This window comes from Erpetoichthys calabaricus, chromosome 1, assembly GCF_900747795.2.
Source record: "Erpetoichthys calabaricus chromosome 1, fErpCal1.3, whole genome shotgun sequence".
Lineage (NCBI taxonomy): Eukaryota > Metazoa > Chordata > Cladistia > Polypteriformes > Polypteridae > Erpetoichthys > Erpetoichthys calabaricus.
In genome coordinates this window covers 293,900,048-293,922,952 of record NC_041394.2, presented here as the reverse complement: position 1 = coordinate 293,922,952, position 22,905 = coordinate 293,900,048, and the positions used below count along the sequence as shown (strand labels likewise).

At 37.5% G+C, this 22,905-nt stretch overlaps 1 protein-coding gene across 4 annotated transcripts in view; it reads left to right on the top strand.

The window, feature by feature from the left end:
- The window catches only part of anks1b (ankyrin repeat and sterile alpha motif domain containing 1B), a 1,280,504-nt gene that overhangs the window by 58,802 nt on the left and 1,198,797 nt on the right, over positions 1-22,905 (top strand). The window contains exon 1 of one of the 4 annotated variants that reach the window (XM_051924628.1): positions 6,591-6,796. The exons of the other annotated variants lie outside the window; for them this stretch is intronic. The gene's annotated coding sequence lies outside the window, so the exon portion shown is untranslated. Of the gene's footprint in view, positions 1-6,590; positions 6,797-22,905 lie in introns of those variants that run through there. 4 annotated transcript variants of the gene reach the window in all.

The following is a 22,905-nucleotide window of genomic DNA, read 5'->3' as shown; positions in this document are numbered from 1 at the left end:
TCTATATGGTCTAAAAGAGGTGATATATCTCCTATTCTCATAGTCTAGAAATACAGGTTAAAGTTCTGAATGAGCACAGATAAGTAAGGCAAAGCTTTTAAAGTGCAGTGAAGCATGGGACACTTGACATCTTTGAAGTGTGGCTTCAAGTGACTTGATTATCTGCCTCCAGGCCGCAGGCCATATGCATGAAGAAAAAGTCCATTTTAAGGTCTTATGAAATGTTCTTGCCACCACGCAAACTTCTGTCGAATTTTATAAATTCATCCTGTATGTTTATATGACACTGGTAATGTTGAATCAAATGCTACATGGAAGGGATGTGGTAAAGTGACTGGAAAAGGAGTGATAGAGAGTTGTTACAATGTTATCTTCTAAATTCTAAAATATACTTTTTGTTTAGTTTCAAAATCTTCATTAAAGCTTTCACAATGTACATGGGGGAGTGCAGACGTTTAGGATCGCACTAATTGCAAGAGTAGGTGCTGCTGTCTACTATAATAGTAGCAGTATTGTCACATCTACAGAGTAGAATGAAACTGCTGCCCCACAAAAGCTACTTACTCACTCGTTCATGGACAAGTCAATGCTGCTCGCCACAGCCCTAAAACTGGGCAAAAAGGCTTCATGTCTATAAGAAATTGGCTTGGCAAAAACATCACAAGGACAACCCGAATCTGTTCACTGAACCTAGACCCTGTCACAGGTTTGATGGTCCTACATTGAGAAGGAAGTTGTCATTGTGGAATTAGAACTGAGGCCCTATCCATTGATATCTAATAGAATACCACAACCCATGCAGACACAGGGAGAAAATCCTTGCGCAGAATAAGTCTAAAGGCTGTGCTCTTCTGACTCTGCTTGTGCTCCATATTGCACTTTATTTAATAATAACTCATTTTTATACTGATATCTGATAGACAAATCTTCTGTCTTCTGTAAAGAATGGTTAGACAGTCACCAAAAAGAAAATTTCTTTGAGGTGTAATTAAATTTAACAATTACGTTCTCAGAAATATGCATTACTGGAGTTTAATATAATTTAAGATTTGTAGTGAGTCATTTGGCTTTGTTTCTGGTCTGCAGCTGCTGCTGCTTCTGCTGCTGCTGGACGTCTAAACTCACTGAGCAGAGTGTTACATTCAGGATTATGTCCAAAAGGCTGGGCTGTACGTCTCCTTTTGGACAGCACTGACTGAATACCTACATCCTAGGAAGGCTTATTAAAGAGAGGAATTGAAGCATGAACTGTTTACACTGCCAAAACTTTCTGTGAAAATATTTTTAAATGTGCTTCAGTATGAAATCGAAGCTTTAAAACAGCAGTCAGCAGTTTTACAAATCATAAAATTACAGTGCATGCCAAAACAAAACCATGTGTTGCTTTTTTATGTGTAATCTTTTATAGGTTATGTGTGCATTATTGACTTCTTATGTCATGCTTGGTGTTTTCAGGACCATCAAGTGTGAGTTTCTTCCATATCTAGCTCATTCCCAGCTGCATATGCATTTACTGTTGCTGGTATCATTAATACTAAAAATAGTTTGGGTCATCTCCTACACAATAATCCAAGCCATACATAATACTTAATACATGTAATATTTGTAGTAATAGTTTTGACAATTACATTAACTCTTATTTTCGCTTCAATGAGTTATGCATACATGCAGAGAATTGTGTTCTCACTACAGTGAATACATAATATGCTCAGTGTTCGTGTAATGTATCCATTGCAATACTTGAGGTCACATCATTATAAGCCTTCTCTCTTCCATTAAACACATTTCACAAACTGGAAGAAGTTTCTTACTCTATTTATTGCATGTTGTGAGCATATTCAGCAGTAGCTGGGATGCAGCTGAATTGGTTATATAGAATGGTGTGGCCTCATTAATTATTGTTTATTTGGCTGGCATCTTTAGTTAAAGTGACTTGCAAACTGAGGATACAGGACCTTTTGTTTATTAACATAATTTTAAAGTTGAAGTACAGACTGAAAACTGACTTATCCCTCTGTGATAATTTAACTAGCAACCATTAGGTTACACTGCCTGCTTATGTGTTGTGATTCATTGACATAAAACTGTCAACAATGGTGGACAGAAAGCAGAAGCAGACCAGCATGTCACTGTAAACCTTAGAAACAGGCCTCACCTCAGGCATCTGGACCCCAGACTCAAAAGGCAGGCTGAAAAATAGGGCACTACCTCTAAGTGCAACACATCTTTTTAAATATCCCAAATACACAAAAGTGCCCTCAAAGGAGAGGATGACCATAAACCTCTGGCTTTTAGGGCCACAACAAAATAAAGTTCCTTTATATTTAAAGAAAAATGAAATAACAAAAAAGGTTTTGCTTAGAAAAGCAACCCAAAAATTAACAAGGCCAGTGCAATTAACAAAATCCACAAACAGAACCAAAGGTGTAGAAACCAGAATGTATCCAAAACAATACTCACTATGCAATGCACTTCTGGAACCATCTGCTCCACCTTATTATAAAATGGTGGGGGCAGTCACACAGCAGTGACATCAGGGTGGAGCTACCTCATTGGTTCCATCCGCAGAACATATGGAATGGAGCCAGGAGATAAATATATACAGTGCATACTTTAATTAATAAATCATATTTAAATGAAAACAAATGAAAAATAATAATTTTAAAATAATTCTATAGCGATAAAAAGGAAAATTAATGTAAGCCAGGGAACAAACCCTGGCTGTAACATAACACTACCTGCCAACACAACTTCAAGAGGCAGCTGTTCCAGCTGAACAGAATAACTCTGAAAAACCCTTGAGATTACATCAATTATATGTCCTTAGTGGATACGGTATTCTCATTGAGAATTTGGTGACAGAGTGGGCGTGGCATTATGCTAATTTAATGTGCGGCACCACTAAAGACCAATGTTCTGTTTTTCAAGATTGTGTACTGCACAGCTGTTGCAGTCCTTTAAGGGGTGAGATCTTTTGATAGTTAGTAGCTGTGTTTCTAAACCAGTTTCTTTTCACTGCTGGCTAGTTTTCTTGTTAAAGAATGTTTTAATTCTCGCAAGACTGAAATATTATTCCCACCACAATATTTCCTGCATTTTATATTTTTAACACTGTGATTTTTATATGGCAAATCAATTTTTATTTGCATACAGGGAAAAGTAAAATGTGCTGCTATTGTCCTGAATTTGAGTCTCATACATAGAAAAAGGATGTTAGACCTTAACATAAGCCAACAAAGTAGGACAGGTTGCCTCACTTCACATTAGGCAGCTCCAACTACTCTCTGCAGGCTTCATCCTATCTAGGCCTAAAATCAGAAAAATGTTTTTTAAAGTTTAAAATATACCTTAAAGTCCCAAAATATTCTAAGATTTTTCCTCCCACTGTCCAAAGATATGCAGTTTAGGTGAATTGGCAATGATAAATTGGTCTTGGGGTGTGTGTGTGTGTGTGTGTGTGTCTATGTGTGCTTGTCCCACAATGAACTGGCACCCTTGCACCCTACACTAGCTGGGATAGCCACCAACCCACAATCCCGTACACACTGGTCTGGATTAAGCGGGTTAGAAAGTAACTTGACTGTCGTATAGAGACACACTGCAACAAAGAATCCTTATAAAAGAAAATATTTATTAAAAAAAGATGACTATAAAAAATACAATCCAAGAAAAACAAGTCCTAAACACAGTCCAGGAGAAGAAACTCAATAACCACAGTAAAATCTCAGAAAACTGATAGATCAAAAGTAAAACTATTTTTTATAAAAGAACTCCAACAAACTGAGACCTCTTCCCTAGCTCAGTAGGCAGCCATAGTCTCAGTGGAGATGACATCAGGTGCCAACCACAAAACACAAGTGACAGAAAGGAACAATACATTATATTATCCATGGATACTAAATAAAATATAAACATAATAACAACAAGCATATACAAATACAGAACATAACAAATATGTTAAAATTAAAGAGACACGGAACCATAGTATAAATCTAAACCAGGGAAACAATTCTGGCTAAAACATATCTGTTACAGTAATTGATTTTGTGCTTAAACACTAACTTTAATCAGCTTCTGAAACCAAAGTGCACAGTTACAAGTGATAGTTCAGGAACGAAACAGCAGTCTTCGGTCTGCCAGCACACTTGGCTGTATAGATTAATGACAAGTTTGTAGCATTAGTGGGGAATTTCAACTTACTGGGTACCACCTCGTCTGTTATACTTGAGAAATCACACTGGAGGCAGTTATTTCTGAAACATTTAAAGAAGTTTAGAGTGTGACAGGAAAAAAATGAACATTTTGTTAAGGTACATTTTTTAATATGTTTTCAACCTTCTTCATAACAGCATCATGTCTAAAGGTGCTAGTTGTCACCTACCAAATGTGGATTCTTCCTGCTTTTCTAGAGTGACACATACATCATTAAGATCTTATTTGACCTCTTACAGTCCACTGGTGTCCTGTTCATTTTTCTTCCGTCATGCAAACCTCTCAAGCCAATCAAGGCTAGATTTAATTTTAACATTTACTCACAAGCTGTGAGATGCATGAACTTGACATTGTGACCTAAAGAGTGTTATGAATCTGGTTTTTGGCTTCCTGTTTCATTGTTGGACATTTTTTTTTCTTACAATGGATAATTTTACCACTATTCTTGTGACACCATTTTCTGATTATCTTTGTATAGTGTGGCCGTGTGAAGGAATGACACACAGTTGTATAATAATTTGAGAGACCAACTGGGTCATCCCGATGTAGTCACAGCAATCAAACAACCAAAACAATGCCTGTTGATGCGGCTAAACTAGCCCTTCCTTTGGGCTCTCAGCAAAATTAAATTAAAACAGTCAGATTGGAGTTTAGGTTTAGGTTTAGGTTTCTTTATTTAGTCATGTTTACACTGGAAAACATGAAATTTGCCTTCTCAGTTGCATCTAATAACAGGTAACAGACAGAATGAAATAAAACAGACAAATAGAAATAAGAAAGGTTAAGGTAAGGCAGTTAGATAAAGCATATTTATACTGACTAGCGGCAACTTCCTTCGGTCAAAAGACGCCATCTTCTTGTATGGAAGAGGTGGAGTCAAGTGCTCTTGCAGGGGGGAGTAACATGCCCTCAGGGGACAGGTTCTCAGTACCATGAGTAGAGAAATAGAAGACACTATTAGCAACAGCATCCCCTCCTGGTTTGGCAGGACATTGCATACCCTAACAGAGATCCTCCGACGGGCATGTATGACAATAGCCATGTCAGTATTGTTTCTGGTTGCTTTGCCCTATGCCAGTCATGTGACCTGTGATGTATTATGTCATTAGTTCCTATCTGTTTAAGAAGATATTGCGTCATATTAAGTATCCAAGCATTCAGATTCACCTTGGTATACAAATGTTTCAATTTAGAATGTTGGAAGCTAAAGATCCCTTTTGTAAAGATTTCATTATTAGGGCCTTTGTTTTTGGATCATGGCTTGAACCTTTGGTTTCGTGTTTCTAGTTTTGTTTTTATCAGTATTCTAACTCCTGCCAGTTTCAATTACCAGATTTCTGCCTGCTCCTTTTTGCCTGTCTCTCCCTCTTTTCCTTCATTCCTTTTCCTTCTGTACACTATTTGGGCACTTCAGGCTACTCTTTATTATTCTCAGTCTGATAAATAAATATGTTTTAATGTGTTTGTGTTAAATTGTGTGTGAGCTATTCTGGAGTGATGGTAAATGCTGTCCTTTTCTTGCTTGTATTCTGTTTATATTTGAATGAGGCTCGCCAAATCTGTTTTGTACTTGGCTTTGTTGGTTTGTCTGCTTCATGCACTGTGACTTACGATCCGGTAGAAAAAAATGGCCCTTGAGTTTTTGTTGGGGATTTGCTGATTTGTTTGTTAAATTGATTTCACATTTGTAGACATCTTGTTTTCAGGTTTCCTGTCAGCATCCCCAGAAAGAATGCGGAAGTGAATTAGTGGCATTTATTGGTCCCAATTATTCAGGAGCTCTTGTTTAAATCTCATTATGTGCAATCCTGAGCAATGTATGGCTTGCATTTAAAAAAGCTGAATGAAGGAATGGATTTTTCTGCTATGTTCATGACTCTGTTAAACACATTTTACAGTAAAAGTTGTTCACTGAACTACAAAGATTACATAAGGTGAGGGACATAACAGTCTTTGTCAAGGGTACACTTTAGAGAGCTGTGGTCTAGCAAAAAATAGAAAACGACTTAGAACTGAACACCAAAACAGATAAGGCCACTAATGGCTTTTAATGATTACAACCTGCAGGATCTATCAAGGCCATTTCTTATTTTTATGTAAAAGACTAATTATTAGCTACAGATAGAAATAGCCCAGTTTATACTTTACTTTTAAACAAATAATATATCAACATTTGTGTGAACTTTGTTGCATAACTAGTGGCTTGTTTATCCAAGTTACAGCTTAATCTCCTTTTTATTTTTATTTTTTTACCTCCATATTTATTTTAAAAAAGTTCCAAGGTCACTGGTCAGGCGAATAAGTACAAACATAAACACCACTTCAATCTTAGTAGATAAATCTTTTTGACATTTTCCTTTACACAGGTCGGGTGAGACTGACAGTTTTAACATCTTTCAATGTTTCGAAGAGCAACAGTTTTTTAATACTGATGGACTGCGAGTGACAAGCAATTATGAACTAATTTTTCATTCTTCTCATTCAGAAAAGAGTCTATGAATACTTATGGAATAACTTCCTTCCTTCATTATTAATTCATGTGGGATTGGTGAAATATAAATCCATCATAGAAGGGGAAATGTAGGTATGTGACACATCACTATAAGACTGTGAATCTGTATTTTTATAGATAGCTGAATTCAAACAATATCACTTACAGAGTTTAAGATGTAAATACAGTAGAAAGTTGATTATCTAAAGTAACAGGCACCAAGGTTGTTCAGTTAATCAGATAGTTTGGATACTCAAACATGCATGATAATACCACGTTCATGCAAAACAAAGTGTGGTTAGGCCTACACTTAAATTATTGCACACAAGGTTAATAGTACTGTATTTTGACATGTGAAATATTATAAAAAGTTTATTTAGGAAATGGTATTTGAATAATAACCAAAACCCTTATGAAGAAACAATATATACAGTATTAGATTTATTTTAAACTTGCCTAATTATTTTACAAGGTTTCAACTGTAAATCACATTTTTTTAACCTAAACAGAAATAAACACAAGTAGTTGCACACAATTATAAATGTGATAAATCTTAGTTAATTTTTTTAAATACTGCAATTAAGCTTGAAAATGAACCATGTAAACTTTTTTTTCACAGAGAGGTCTCCTATCCTCTTATATAATAGCATATAATAGCATTATCTCCATAGAATTGCATTCAGTGTGTCACTCACTCCATATTATTGTGATTTCTAACCATTACCACATATTTTTTTATCTCACCTGCAGCCTTTTTCTAAATGAGCATATGCAATGGGGAAGTGTATTCTGGTGCAGAGTGTGGAAAGTAGGTGCAGGTAAAGAGCATATACCTTCACACATTTTGGTGGTGCTTCCTCAGTGCTAAAATCCATTGCCCTTGGCACGTGGCTGCTGATGAATCTGTCGATGGATCCTGGCTTGGATTGGCTTATCGAGTTAGAGAAAAGCAGTGCAGATGGTGGTACTTCTGATTCAAGATAAGTGGTGTGAGGCAGAACTTGTGATGTGAATGTATAGGCGGACAGTATGTAAGGTAGATGAGAGTGAGTGGGGCCGCAAGGAAGGAGCCATTGAAGACTGGGAGGCATCACACACACTGATCTGCTTCATAGGCTACAGAATAACTCTTGTGGAACAATATTCCTCACTTTCTATCTCAAACAACTGAAATAAAAAAAGTAATATTAGAGATTTTCAAGTATTACAGTTGCAAAATCATCCTGCTTCATTCTGAAATGGTCCTTTATGTGTAAATGGGTTTAAGATTACTGAGTTGGTACTGTATTTCACTTTATTACATGCTTCAGTACTTCAACATACCAGACGATAAAGTTCTTTATATGGTCAGGTATATTCTTTCCTTTAGTTTTTGCCACCTTAAACATGTTTTTATGCAATACATTTATGAGTACATTTATGATTAAGAATAGGGTGACAGTGTTGTACCTATCATGTTTTGGCTGGAGCTCTGTCCCTATCTTAGGTTTTGTTAATTATTTTTATTTTCATTTTCTTTTATAGATTACTCTGTCTTTTTTATTATTTAACTTGTTTTTTTTAATTGTATTCATTTCTATATTGACTGCACAAGATAGCAGTAACTTTGAGTGATTTGGAAACAGGAGATGTTGCTATTTTGAAGATTTCAAGCCATGTGTCAAAACCAGAAGGCAAATAGTTATGCAAACACTATTTAGGATGATGGCCTGGGAACGTTAAATAGTCAAAAAATTAACAGGAACATGTAACAAGAACCAAATTGTAAATCGTAGTAAAAAAAAAAAATGCTTATAATTTGTAATTCAAAAGCAACAAAGAATGAATGGAAGGGTCTTTTGGAGGATCCAATCTTGGAAACTTAGGAAGTGCATGATGTTGACTTTTGTACTTTTAACCCTGTGATCTCACGAGTTGCACACTTCAGGTTGAACTTATGTACCACCACCATAGCAACCATCAAGAAATGGCAGTGGCCATACAAAAAAACAACATGGCATCTTGGGAGATCATTAAATCATTTTCATCATCTGCAAAAATGTGAACACAAGTGTACTGACAAAAAAAGGAAAAAGGCAGTCAGTAAAATAAGAAAACAAAAAAAAAACAAAACCAGAAGACAAAAAGAGGGACGACAGAGCCAGAAAGCTAACCAAAAATCAAAGTCAACAGTTCAGAGCTATGTATCAAATATCAGGAATCAGAAAAAAGACTGTTGCGAGAATCACTAAGTTTATCTTGGAAGAGCTATGACTCCACAAGATGACCTTTATATACTACCCCTTTGATGACATAATGTTCTCACAATTGCGGTGCATCATGGAAAGCATTAACATGACACTGAGCAGCTTGAACCCCACAAAATGGTATTGTATACTACCAAACAAAATGGCACCTAAAGAAAAGTGGAAAAAAATAAGCTAATTTTAAACTAAGGCTCTAAGTAAAAAAGAAAATACAAGGTGAGGCACAAAAATAACTGGATTAGTAAAAAAAAAATATATATATTTATTGATGAATTACAGCTTTCTAAACATTGCCACCTTCTGTATACTCCCCCTCCTGATCTCTACACCGCTCCATACATGTCTTCCATTGATTGAAACAGTGCTGGAAGTCTTCTTGCTTGAGGCTCTTCAACATGCTTGCCATTTCTGTCGGCACTTCATCCACTGAAGAAAAATGTGTTCCTTTCAGGTCACTTTTGATTTTTGGGAACAAGTAAAAACCACAGGGAGCTAAATCAGGGGAATAGGGAGGATGATCGAGGACAGGAATGTTTTTGTCAGTCAAAAACTGTTTTACGGAAAAAGCATTGTGCACGGAAGCGTTGTCTTGGTGAAGCACCCACCACCCTCTCGACCTGGGTGTTGAACGTCTTCCACATTTTCTTGTCCTTCCTTGAAATGTTTGTGTCACTCAAAAACTTGTATGTGAGACAAACTGTTATCACCGTACACTGCTTTTATAATTTCATAAGTTTCTGTTGCTGTTTTGTTCAATTTCATGAGAAATTTGATGTTGATTCGCTTTTCGATTTTTTTTTTTTTTCACCTGACATTACAGCGACAACAAGTTTAGCCATTATTGTGCAAATACTGACTGGACTATTCACCGGATATACCTAGCCTGTCAGCGGTTTGAGACGGCGTGTAGGAGGGGATATAGTTCTATGAATCACGTTTGGCCGCCTGCCAGATGGTTTTCCATGAATGCCCCAAGCCCAGTCTAGTTGTTTTTGTGTCTCACCTTGTATAAGGAATGTGCTCTATGAGTGGGGAAAAAAAAATAAGGTGCCACGATGATTTTTTTGAGCTAAAGAGAAACCCAGGAAAAAGTAAATAAAATGACAGACTATGTCTCAATACTCAGAAATTATATAAATATCGTAAGCAAAAGCCAGCTCACGAATGACAGTTTCATTTAGTTAGTTTCTTTTTATTTGATAATTTATTTTCCATGTTAATTCCTTCCTCACCTCTCTCCACTTAGACTGAGCCTGCAGAGGGACATGTCCTCCCATCATGTCAGGTGAGCTTGAGGCTACCCATGTTTTTGGCTTCCATTCCCTGACCAGTACCCTTTATTTAAAGATAATTAAGGGTTAGATTCTGTTATAGTTAGCGTCTTTTTGCCAGAGTTTATTATGCAGTTTTTGGCTCGCTTAGTGTTCTGGGGTTCCCCCCTTTCAGCGTATTGAATATTTTTTTTGTTTTATATGAGTTCCCTAATTGAGGTTTTGTTCTTTAGTCTGGTGTTTTGTAATCACTGGGTCAGGATTACTAGTGGCTGTCACAACCCATAAAACTCCCCCTCACCTTTTGGCAAGATGATCGACAATATTGCATGATATTTTTCTCCATTTGTATCATGCTCGTTTCACCAAGGAGAGATATGCCAACCCCACTCTTCTAATTGCGTTTATCTCACCAATGGGGATCACATCCCCTGCTCTCTCTCGCCAGTTATTTTCCTTTTAAAAACTTAAAAGTTTATAACATTACCCAGACCAAGAAATGGAAAACAGAACAATAGAGAAAAGAAAAAAAGAAAGAAGGATTAAAGGTCTCTATGTTTTTATCTCTGCTCGCCCTTTTGCCATCTGTGTTGCTAAAAAATCAGTGATTGGAGGTTAATCTAGTGATTTTTTTTTTTGGACAGTCTTAATGATTTTTCTTGCATCTGTTCAAACGCCCCACAGTCCTATATCCTTCTTAAAAGTCTGATGTCCATTCTGTATGCAGCATTTCCCAGTAGGGTTAATTTTGTTATCTCACACAACAAAAATCCTTTCAACTGTTCCAGCATGAGAAAACTGAAGCTACTCCATTAAATGTAAGTGCTTAGGAATTATATTAGAATACAGCAAAACCAAACTAGGTGACTTATTTACAATTATATCAATTTTATTTCATGCCTCTAGAAAAACAATGGAAAAGGGCTGAAAAGAAATGGCTGACAGAGCATGATCTGCAGCGGATGTTTTTAAAGAACTGTCTAAACTGAATCGATGTACCGGAATTCTTACTGTATAAAACATCAGAGAAACCGAGCCATTCAGCCACGTGTGATCCTGCTAACTGACCGTGAACAAATCAGAACATGTCTGCTTTAGCACTGAACACTCGTTCTTGCAAGCTGTTGTACTGACATTATGCGATTAATGATTTCATTTCTGAGATTTTTTAAAGTTGTTTATAATGAGGAAAATCCTGGAAATGTGTACTCTGGTTATTATTTTTACTGTGGTCAAAAGATTGCAAGCCATGCATAGCAGCACTGAAAGAACAAAATACTTTTATTTTTTATCTGCATGACTTGAATGCATTCTTTTTAGTCTCCATGCTACCATTCCATCTTTTTTCTGATTCTGTGTTTTCTAAGTGCCATGGAAATCTGAGCATATTATGGCAATACTGGGAACAGGGTAGAAAGGAGCAATGTATGAGATGCTAGTTAATCACAGGACACACACACTTACATCCCCAGTCACTCATAATGAGCCAGATTAAAGTCACCAGTTTACCTTTATGACTTGGAGAAAAAACAGGGAAAACAGGAGAACCATGAGAAGTAATGAAGCCCAGGCCTCTGGATCTGTGAGACTGCAAAGATGTGTTATTTACATTATTGTCATTCAAAACAATTCATTATACTTAAAAATGTAAATTTCAAGCAGCATACCAAATTCACACAGACAGTATTGTGAGATAATGTAGAACCAAGTGAGTAAAGGTCTCAAGAGACTGCAAGCTGGGTAAGAACATTAGAACAATCTGGACAAGAACAGGCCATTCAGCCCAACAAAGCTCAACAGTCTGCTCCACTTAATTCTTCCAGAATAACATCAAGTGTAGTTTTGAAGGTCCATAAAATCCTACTGTCCACCACCCTACTTGGTAATATATTCCAAGTATCTATGGTTCTCTGTGTGAACAAAAGTTTCTAATACTTGGGCATAATTAACCCTTAACACATTTCCAACTGTGTCCCCATGTTCTTGATGAACTCATTTTAAAATAACAGCCTCAATCCGCTGTACTAATTCCCTTCATAATTTTAAACACTTCAATCATGTCTCCTCTTATTCTCCTTTTGCTTAAATGGAAAAGGCTCAGCTCTTTTAATCTTTTCTCATAACTCATCCCCAGTAGCCCTGGAATCAGCCTAGTTGCTCCTCTCTGGAATTTGTCTAACGCTTGTATGTTTTTTTGTAGCCTCAACATTCCAAGTTTACCCTGAATGTGAAGGAATGTGTTTTGGGTTGTTATTTATTGTACATTTTTATTTTAGTACATCTCGCCTGCTTTACAAATTTGTCCATTGTTTTGGAAATGGCTCATAACTGAGGAAGATGGGACCAGAGGTGAATCTAGAAAAGTAGCACATACCAATTATTTTATTCATAACGATTTTTTCTATGTAATCCACAGGCATACCTAAACCAGACACAGAATAACAAGCAAACAATTTATTGTCTGGCTGAGAAGAAATTGTTGAAATATGTAAATGTCCCTTATCTGAATAGAATTTAGTACTGTATGTATTACTGATCTGTAATGCATTGTACTGAAACCCATTGGCCAAGAAAATAATTAACAATGGCAAAAAAAGAAATGAGAAGAAAAGAAAACAAGCAATAATTGAACTGCTCACAACAAGAAGAGATATCTTTACATGCTAATAATGGTGGCAGAAAGTGGCAACATGTCGCATGATCATTAGCGTATGCAAGTAAGAATTTCACTCCTCTCTGTGCACGTGACAATAAGGACCCTATAAAGCAGTTCCTCCATTATTTTTCTGACATATTTCTTGAGTTTCAGTTGCCTCGCTTTGTACTTTCTGATTTTTGAGGCATTTTGCATTGTCTTGCATCGTGATGACACGTTTCCTAAGGAGCTATATATTGGGCTGGAATGGCTCCCTAGCAGACCACTGGTTAATCACAGATTATCCTCGGCCTGCTCTCTTTACTCCAGACACTAACATGATACTTAAGAGATCTGCTTCTGCCTGGTAAAGGATTTACACACACACGGAAAGTAAATCCAGATCCACAACATGCCATTAAAGTGCAACCATTCACCCTGAATATTCCCCAAACCTCAAGCTGCCTAAGGCGCAGTGTTCTAATTTTGTCGTATTTTGCTGTATTCCCAATACTATTGTTTCATACACCTTTAGCAATTTTATCTTTGAACTTTTTAGCTGTGCACTGCTACGAAATGCATATACAAAACGTAGGAAAAAAAACTTGAAATAGAAGTTGTCTTGATTTTATATATCAAAAAAAAAATCTGTCAAGGGGGTAAGCAAAATTTACTTGACAAAATGTAATAATGAGACTAACAGTTTTGCATTATATTTATATGGCACCTTTCCCCTGCTCAAAGCACTTCACCGAAATTCAGAAAGAACAACAGGGCATAAATTACACTTGATAAAATAGTATCTGCATAAAACATTAAATATAGACAAATACAGGATGTACAAAGCATGAATTGCTTAAATAAGCTTAATTATGTTAAATACAAATTTCTTGAGTCAATAAATAATACAGTGAGGATAACAAGATGTAATGGCTTAATATAAAAATGTTTTACTTGCTTAGATTTCATTTTTGCAGTTGTGCAAAACATTCCATTCATTATGGCTTTGGCTGGCCTAACAAGGTAGGCTGTACAACACTGTCCATGACCTAATCTGTTTTGATTAATGTTTATTTACTAAGGTAAATCATTCATTAAAGGAAACCAAGATTTTTTTTTCCAGTTTCCCTGAATGGTCTAATTTGAACTTGCTTTATCAAATACTGTATCTCATGAAACAAATCTGTGGCACCAGCTAGAATAAGCCCTTTGTTTTACAGTGACACTGACAGATGACCTGACAAAGGGTCATATATAGTATGTACTTTTAAAAAGAAACTGTGGGGAGGCAAGTACTGAGTGAAGACTTCTGCTTGGAAAGGGCTCATCAGGCCCAAACAAATGTGGTCTTTCCTTTAAATACATCACATATCCATAAACCAAAATGTCCCTAAACTGCTAGAACTTCCATCTGTGCCACTTTCTAAATTTTGAAAGAGTATTCAAATTGCTTATCCCGTATTTTATCAACCATACAATCCACTAGTCAGGTTTTATTTTATGTTGCACCTGTCACCATGTGCATCGCAAGATAACAAGACAGAATGGAAATCCAAATCAAAATAAGTGATAGGGAAATACAAAGACACTGGGATGAGCCTGCAGGCATCCTGGTACTGAGTCACAATATGTAACAATGAATCGTATACTGTTAGCCATAACTGAAAGACAACACCGCAGTTTCAGCACTGGTATTGTGTGGACCAGAGAGTCCATTTTCAAAGAATCAAATGTGGCAGTAGCAAACTTGGAAGATTAAAAGAGGAGCAATTGATCTGAACCTCATGGACAGATCTCAGGAGATCATTCCAATAGGCAAGAGCCATGGAGGTGAATGGACATATTGAAGAGAATTGTTATGGGAGGTGTAGAATAGAGAGGGATCAGGAGAGAAAAAAGGTATTAGTAGTGAGTTATATATAGTGTAAGTGAATCTTATAGTTTTGAAGACTATTCTGTATGGCTTAAAAGCTGGTCAAGCCAGTTATGCTACACTATATTTGATATGGATGGTCCATAGCATTTTGCAATTTTTGTTGTAATTAATAAAAACCTGGCAACAGTAGGCTACTGGAAAGAGAATTTCCAGAATCCACCTGAGATACAATGAAGTGAGGTGACCTCAGGAGGACTGTTTGGTCCATGACTGATAGTGGAATGCAGTTTTGATGGCAGCCGAGACGTGAGACTCAAATTAAAGGGTGTGACCCTAAGGCTCATGTCAGTGAACAGAGAGGTGCATTCATTGAGAAAAACTTGAACCGAACTGCACAGGCTAATGGAATCAGTTCAGTTTTGTTAACATAACTGTAAACAGATCAGGTACCTAACTACTCAGCGCAATCATTCATCAGTTTTACAAAATGTGATCATGGGATGAAGCAGACAGTCCTGGCAGCATCAATTGCAAAGCAGGTGCTTATTGCTAAAGAGACACCAGTACTTTATTTTCTTAGGTATCTTCCGTAGTCTCCTTTGAGCCTGAACTGGACTAAGCAGGTTCAAGAATATTAAGTTCTGTTACCGTTCACATTTGTCAACAGTAGCTCTCACAAACGTATAACTGGATTAAAGAGTTAAAGTTCAAGCTGATTGTCATATACACATTGTACAATGAAATTATTACTTTCGTGTCTCCTACATAGGAGAGTAAAGAAAACCAGCAACAGACAGTGAACACTGCTTAGGCAATTAAATAACACTATATGTTAACAACAAACTCATGAGGGTATTATTTGCAAAAAACAGTCATGCAGCATGTTCTCTTTATACTTGCCTGAGTTTTTCAGGGGGTGCACCTGTTTCCTCTCTAAATGAGAACAAGACAAAGTGATACAGAGCTGGGGTTCCTTGGGGAGCCCCCTTTAACGTTCACAAAGTCCTTGGACTGAAAGAAGGATAAAAAGACAAATAGGCTCTATGTGCCATCTTAACACAGTTAATTAAAGCTTCACTGTCTGGGAGCTCCATCCTCCTCAGAAGCTGGTCCAATAATGAACACTAACTTCAGTGACTCTCTGTTTCAATTTTGTCTGTGCCTGAAGAGGCAAGGCTTTGATGTAGAAACGGAAGTGACATCAGGCGTCTTCCTGTGTTTGCTCCGCCATCCTAGTAAGTATCGAAATAGACATGTGGTTAGTTGTCATGAACAAGAGAGTTTCTAAGCACAAAGTTCCAAAACATTGTTGTAAAAAAGCCCCACATGTAGAAGGATTCAGTCTGTTTAGCCAAAAAATGGGTCAACAAAGAATCTTTGCAAATAAATTGTTAAAGTATCTATCTATCTATCTATCTATCTATCTATCTATCTATCTATCTATCTATCTATCTATCTATCTATCTATCTATCTATCTATCTATCTATCTATCTATCTATCTATCTTATAAAAATGTTGTGCAGCACGAGAAGCACAACAAGTACAAAAAGCCCAGGGGGAGTTACCTTAACACGATAGGCAATCCATTGACAAACAAGTCTTAAAAACACAAATCCAAGGGGCCACATAAGCAGGTAGAGCAAGAGGTGAAAAAATCTACAGAATCAACAATAAACAATGTAATAATTACAGGTCTGAGGGCAGTCCCTCGATGAAGGTGAACAGGTGGCTCCGCCTCCTGGGGAACCTCCCACAAAATACATGGAACATGATAGACCAAGCATGGACTCAATAAATCAAATACACAAACTAAATAAAAAGCACTGGATAATGAAAATAATTAACATAAATAACAGTGTTAACACAAATAAATGAATCAGACATGAGCAAATGAATTTGAACACCAGCCAGGGGAGGAAGCCTAGCTGAAACATAACATTAGTGACTGTGCAACACCTCAGAACTTGCCCTCATATTTCCCTTCACCACAGGCCATGAAACACTGCCTACGCTCGTGACTGTTGGCTCCTGCATCCCAAAGTGGTGAAAGTTAGGTTGATTAAAAACTATAGATTGGTGTACTTATATGACTAAGTGACCTGGCTGATTTAAATATTGCAGTGTCATAAAGCTACAAACACTATGATGTGTATACATCCAAAATTAGCAACTCTAATTTACAACAAGGAAAGAGAACAGCAATGAACATGTAAACAAAGTTCCTTTTGGTGAAAAGTACATCATAAAAATGTTGGACTGTTATTTATTAAAATTAACTGTATGTTACATTTTAATTTTTGAGTTGGCATGGCTGTAGGATACTTATCACTACAACTTCAATTTTACTGACCTGGTCTGGGATCCTGGCCTATTATGTTGTACCCACACGTTGCAAGTTCCTTCTGTGTTTGTGATGGTTTTTCCATAGACTCCTCTCACATCTCAGTGGTGTATATGATAGTTAAGTTGGCAACTTCCGTTTTCTCAGGGGTGAAGGGTTGATTGCTGCTGCTAGAGGATAACATTTGTGGTTGGGTCTACACAGAATAATACATTTTTTAACTTGTACGTCTTCTACAGAATAGTGACAGCAGTACAATACCAACAACTAAGAATAAAGGCAAACAACATCTGAGGAAATGAAGGTGTTTAGTGAGCCTTCTTGAAGAGATGTGCTGTGCCCACTTTAGGTCACCAATGATGGTGATAAAAGAATGAGAACAGACCAAGCAGGTTCAAAAAATAGATGGATGGATTTCATGAATGTTCTTTATGGTTATGGTGATTATACGCAAATAGTCAAATTTGTCAAATCTGTTTGCTTGTCTGATTCTCATGTTTTGACTCTGAACATAACCTTGCTTTGTTTGACATGAACATTGTTTTGAGGAAAGTACCGGACAAATTAAGTAAAGGTTGTGCCTGTGACATGTCAAAAATAACCATAGTCACTGTTGAATTTTATCTGTGTATTAAATGAGTAGGTTTAGACAAAACAGTGGTATTTAGTTTACTCATGGGCATTTGTTGTGATTCAGAGGATGGCTGGAATTCCCCTACTTTGCCATTGCATGTGTTTCCACAGCAGTTAAACAAGAACACATCTCTTTCATGAATTATTTTGTGTACGGTCTATTGCACAGTCAAGTTCTTCTCTCTTACCAAAGCAATGAGCTGCATACTGTTTCTACTGCTCAGGCCTTGCTGTGCCTCTGGCAAGTAGTTTGAACCGGCTCTTGCCCATCTGGTAGACAGTTGGCTTCTGACACACAGGAATGATCACACATCAGGGTCTCTTTCTGAAAGATATGACTCGGGGATTAAGTAGGGCAGACAAAAAAGTGGTATTGTTCATGGATCTTTTTTGAGGTTACTTACTTGTACTGTGGTTACTTAACTTGTTTTTCAGTTTCTGGTCAATCATTCTCATATTTTTTCTGTGCTTGGGAGTTTTAAGAGACTGATGATTCCCTTTCACCGGGACAAATTGTGAATCTATGGTGTTTACAAGAGATTTGTATGATAACGGGTGCAGCAAGGACAATTTGGTATTCATGTTGCTCTATGGAAATAGTGACTCTTCACTGGATCTTCCACCTTGGGATGATTCTAGAGCAAGGCTTTGCATATCCAATGTGTCAACCATTTTCATTGCTTTGAGACGTGTAAGTGTCCAAGGATTATTGTGAATGAGGAAAACAATGGTATGGTATGTTTAAACAAAGTTGAAGTCAGGGGCAAAAAAAACAAAACCAATCAGAAATGAAAGGCAAGATGTTAATGAGAAGTTGCGAGGAAAACGAGAGCAAAAGTCAGAAAACAAACCCACCGTTAAGGCCTACTTTGGAAATAAACAAACTATGCTATGAGAAACACTTATCCACTGAGGGACAACTGATACTGACACCGGTGTATTTTATAGAGTTACAATGTGTGTTAACATTGTTATTTATGTTATGACGTCACAAATACCACAATGTCATGTGATGAAAGTGTCTCGTTTCACAACATCCTAATGGTTATTCGCTCACAGTTTCTAATTTCTGCAACACATCTCAATGGTGTTGTGTAAACAAATAAAACTGAAACTCTATAAATAAAATTGACTTGACTTGAAACAGTAGCGAAATAAATCTTTTCCATTATAAGTTAAGATGAAAATGAAACCTCGTCAGCAGGATCTGCATTTCTAAAAATGCAAAACAAATAAGAACACTTGTGTGAAATGTGTTTATTATGCTCATTGAGCCTAGCAAAATTGACTTCTGCTTTAACCATGCTCTTCAGTGAGACTGGACTGGAGTGGAAGTGATGAAGGATATATATTACTTTAAAAATATCCAAACCAAAGCTGTGTTGTGGAAAAAGTAATGGAGAGTAAGTTAATTTGAAACCCAAACAGATATTTTCTTACTACTATGGTGTTGTACTGTGTTAGCCATTATGAATGTAGTGAGAAGTCAAGCAAAATGACACCTTTTATTGGCTAACTAAAAAGATTACAATATGCAAGCTTTCGAGGCAACTCAGGCCCCTTCTTCATCCATGATTACATCTTGCCTAAAGAAAGGGTCTGAGTTGCCTCGAAAGCTTGTATATTGTAATCTTTTTAGTTAGCCAATAAAAGGTGTCATTTTACTTGACTTCTCACTATCGATGTTTTCTTAGAAAAAATGGATTGGAACTCAGAGACTGCTCAACTGGAGATCCCTGTCATTGAGACATGATAAAATGTTTGATAATAGTAAATAAACTGCCATCAGATTATTGGTAATCATGAATGATATCTGTGAGTTTGCTGGTCACCCTCCAGAGGTCTCATTAATAAAGTTCAATTTTCAAGGGGCACCAAAACAAAATATGAAAGCATTGTCCATTGATATCACCTTCTTGTTGACAGTGCTTGGTTTCATGGTCAGTATTTGGGATGATTTATAAATGGATCTGTCTTTTACTGTTTGCCTTAACAGTTTGTTTCTCAAAGTGAAAAGATGTGTGGTCAGGTTACCTGACCATACTAAACTACCATGCGTACCTTTGTGTGTTTAGGTATTGCCTCTACGTAGAAGCTATGGTCTTGCATCTTTACTGCTGTTGCCAGGATTTAGTTCCAAATGGCATAGAGGAGTTAAGAAATGTATAAAAAGTCCAATAAACTTAAATAACCCATGAATACTGACCTCAGATAGCTTAGCTGCCTAAAGTGACTTACTGTGTGATCACATATCTCAACCAATCGTCAGCTGTAAGAAAACTTCACCAATCATGTTATTGTGCTTTTTAAGCCATTAGGGATAAAAGCTGCAGTTAAATAAATAAATTGCAGTGTTAGAAAAATATAAATTGGGATGGGAAGGGCCTCTGAGGCACATGGTTTACTTAAGACTCTATTATAAACATAAAAATTTCTCTAAACATCTTATTTCAGGCCATTCTAATGGTTATTTATGCACTATTTCTAATCTGGAGTCATAATGTACTGAGTAAATAGCCCTGTCACGACTCAGGCCAGTACTGAGATGGCATTTCCCCAGGTGAAGTTATATGTAGTGTGGCATTATATAATTGAAATGATGTAAGCAGTGACAAGGAGACTAATAATACAACACAAACTATGCTTAATGGAGCACAGTGTTTGCTCTCAGTTGCTTGTCTCTGACATTTTTTTGTACTGTAATATTTTGAAAATAATGAAAAGACCGCACTGCTTGGGGTTACTCTTAACCTTTCAATGCTTGAAAGAAAAGGTCTTGTGGTATATGACCCTTTCCAATGTGAGCAGGTGGTGATGAGTGCAGGCTGCCTAGCTTTCCGTTCCCAGTGACCACTGGCGACCACATGTTATCCCATACCACCACCACATCAGTCTGCTTGGATTTCTTCTTTTAGCAACTGATGATCATCTCACATTTCCTAAGCTGCAGCTGTCTGTAGCCAGCGACAGCCAGAAAGTGTCCAGATACCCACTATCAACTGCAAATGATCACACTATGGATTACACCTTTCAGCAAACAATGATCTCCACAAATTAGCCTGATATTCACACTGAACAGTTGATGACTACCATACAATTTGATATTCTGCAACTCTCACCCATCAACATTCATCACAGTTTGTCTCATCAACTTATTCTGGTTAAACTGTATTATAGGCAATGATCATCACAAACTGCTCAGTTTTCCATTCTCCTAGTTGGATGATCTCATTCAGTTACTCACCCATCTCATCTCTGCAGTTTGGTGACATCACAAGATGTTCTAATATAGGTAAGTGATGTATGTCAGTAACTGATGATCACAACAGACTGCCTGGATTATGCCTCTCAGGGGATAAAAATGAGCACAACATATCTGCTGTCAGTAGGCAATGAACACTACAGACTGTCAGTACTGTGCAACTGTCGGCAGTCAATATTCATTAGATAGATTTTGTCTCTTAGATCCCAATAATCATCTCATGCAGGCCGGATTGTAACTTGCAGCAGCCGGCGATCATTATAAGATGCCTTTTTGATAGCTTGTGATCGCCACAGTCTGCTTGGATTTCCACTCTCAGAACCAATGATCAAAACAAGATGTTCAGATATCCACTCTCAGTATTTGAAGATCACAACAAGGTGCTTAAATGTCCACTTTTACGAGGTATTTGTAACACAGCAGGTATTTGTAGCACATGTACTGTACAGTGCATCCGGAAAGTATTCACAGCACATCACTTTTTCCACATTTTGTTATGTTACAGCCTTATTCCAAAATGGATTAAATTCATTTTTTTCCTCAGAATTCTACACACAACACCCCATAATGGCAATGTGAAAAAAGTTTACTTGAGGTTTTTGCAAATTTATTAAAAATAAAAAAACTGAGAAATCACATGTACATAAGTATTCACAGCCTTTGCTCAATACTTTGTCGATGCACCTTTGGCAGCAATTACAGCCTCGAGTCTTTTTGAATATGATGCCACAAGCTTGGCACACCTATCCTTGGCCAGTTTCGCCCATTCCTCTTTGCAGCACCTCTCAAGCTCCATCAGGTTGGATGGGAAGCGTCGGTGCACAGCCATTTTAAGATCTCTCCAGAGATGTTCAATCGGATTCAAGTCTGGGCCACTCAAGGACATTCTCAGAGTTGTCCTGAAGCCACTCCTTTGATATCTTGGCTGTGTGCTTAGGGTCATTGTCCTGCTGAAAGATGAACCGTCGCCCCAGTCTGAGGTCAAGAGCGCTCTGGAGCAGGCTTTCATCCAGGATGTCTCAGTACATTGCTGCAGTCATCTTTCCCTTTATCCTGACTAGTCTCCCAATCCCTGCCGCTGAAAAACATCCCCACAGCATGATGCTGCCACCACCATGCTTCACTGTAGGGATGGTATTGGCCTGGTGATGAGTGGTGCCTGGTTTCCTCCAAACGTGACACCTGGCATTCACACCAAAGAGTTCAATCTTTGTCTCATCAGACCAGAGAATTTTCTTTCTCATGGTCTGAGAGTCCTTCAGGTGCCTTTTGGCAAACTCCAGGCGGGCTGCCATGTGCCTTTTACTAAGGAGTGGCTTCCGTCTGGCCACTCTACCATACAGGCCTGATTGGTGGATTGCTGCAGAGATGGTTGTCCTTCTGGAAGGTTCTCCCCTCTCCACAGAGGACCTCTGGAGCTCTGACAGAGTGACCATCGGGTTCTTGGTCACCTCCCTGACTAAGGCCCTTTTCCCCCGATTGCTCATTTTAGATGGCCGGCCAGCTCTAGGAAGAGTCCTGGTGGTTTCGAACTTCTTCCACTTACAGATGATGGAGGCCACTGTGCTCATTGGGACCTTCAAAGCAGCAGAAATTTTTCTGTAACCTTCCCCAGATTTGTGCCTTGATACAATCCTATCTCAGAGGTCTACAGACAATTCCTTTGACTTCATGCTTGGTTTGTGCTCTGACATGAACTGTCAACTGTGGGACCTTATCTAGACAGGTGTGTGCATTTCCAAATCATGTCCAGTCAACTGAATTTACCACAGGTGGACTCCAATTAAGCTGCAGAAACATCTCAAGGATGATCAGGAGAAACAAGATGCACCTGAGCTCAATTTTGAGCTTCATGGCAAAGACTGTGAATACTTATGTACATGTGCTTTCTCAATTGTTTTATTTTTAATAAATTTGCAAAAATCTTAAGTAAACTT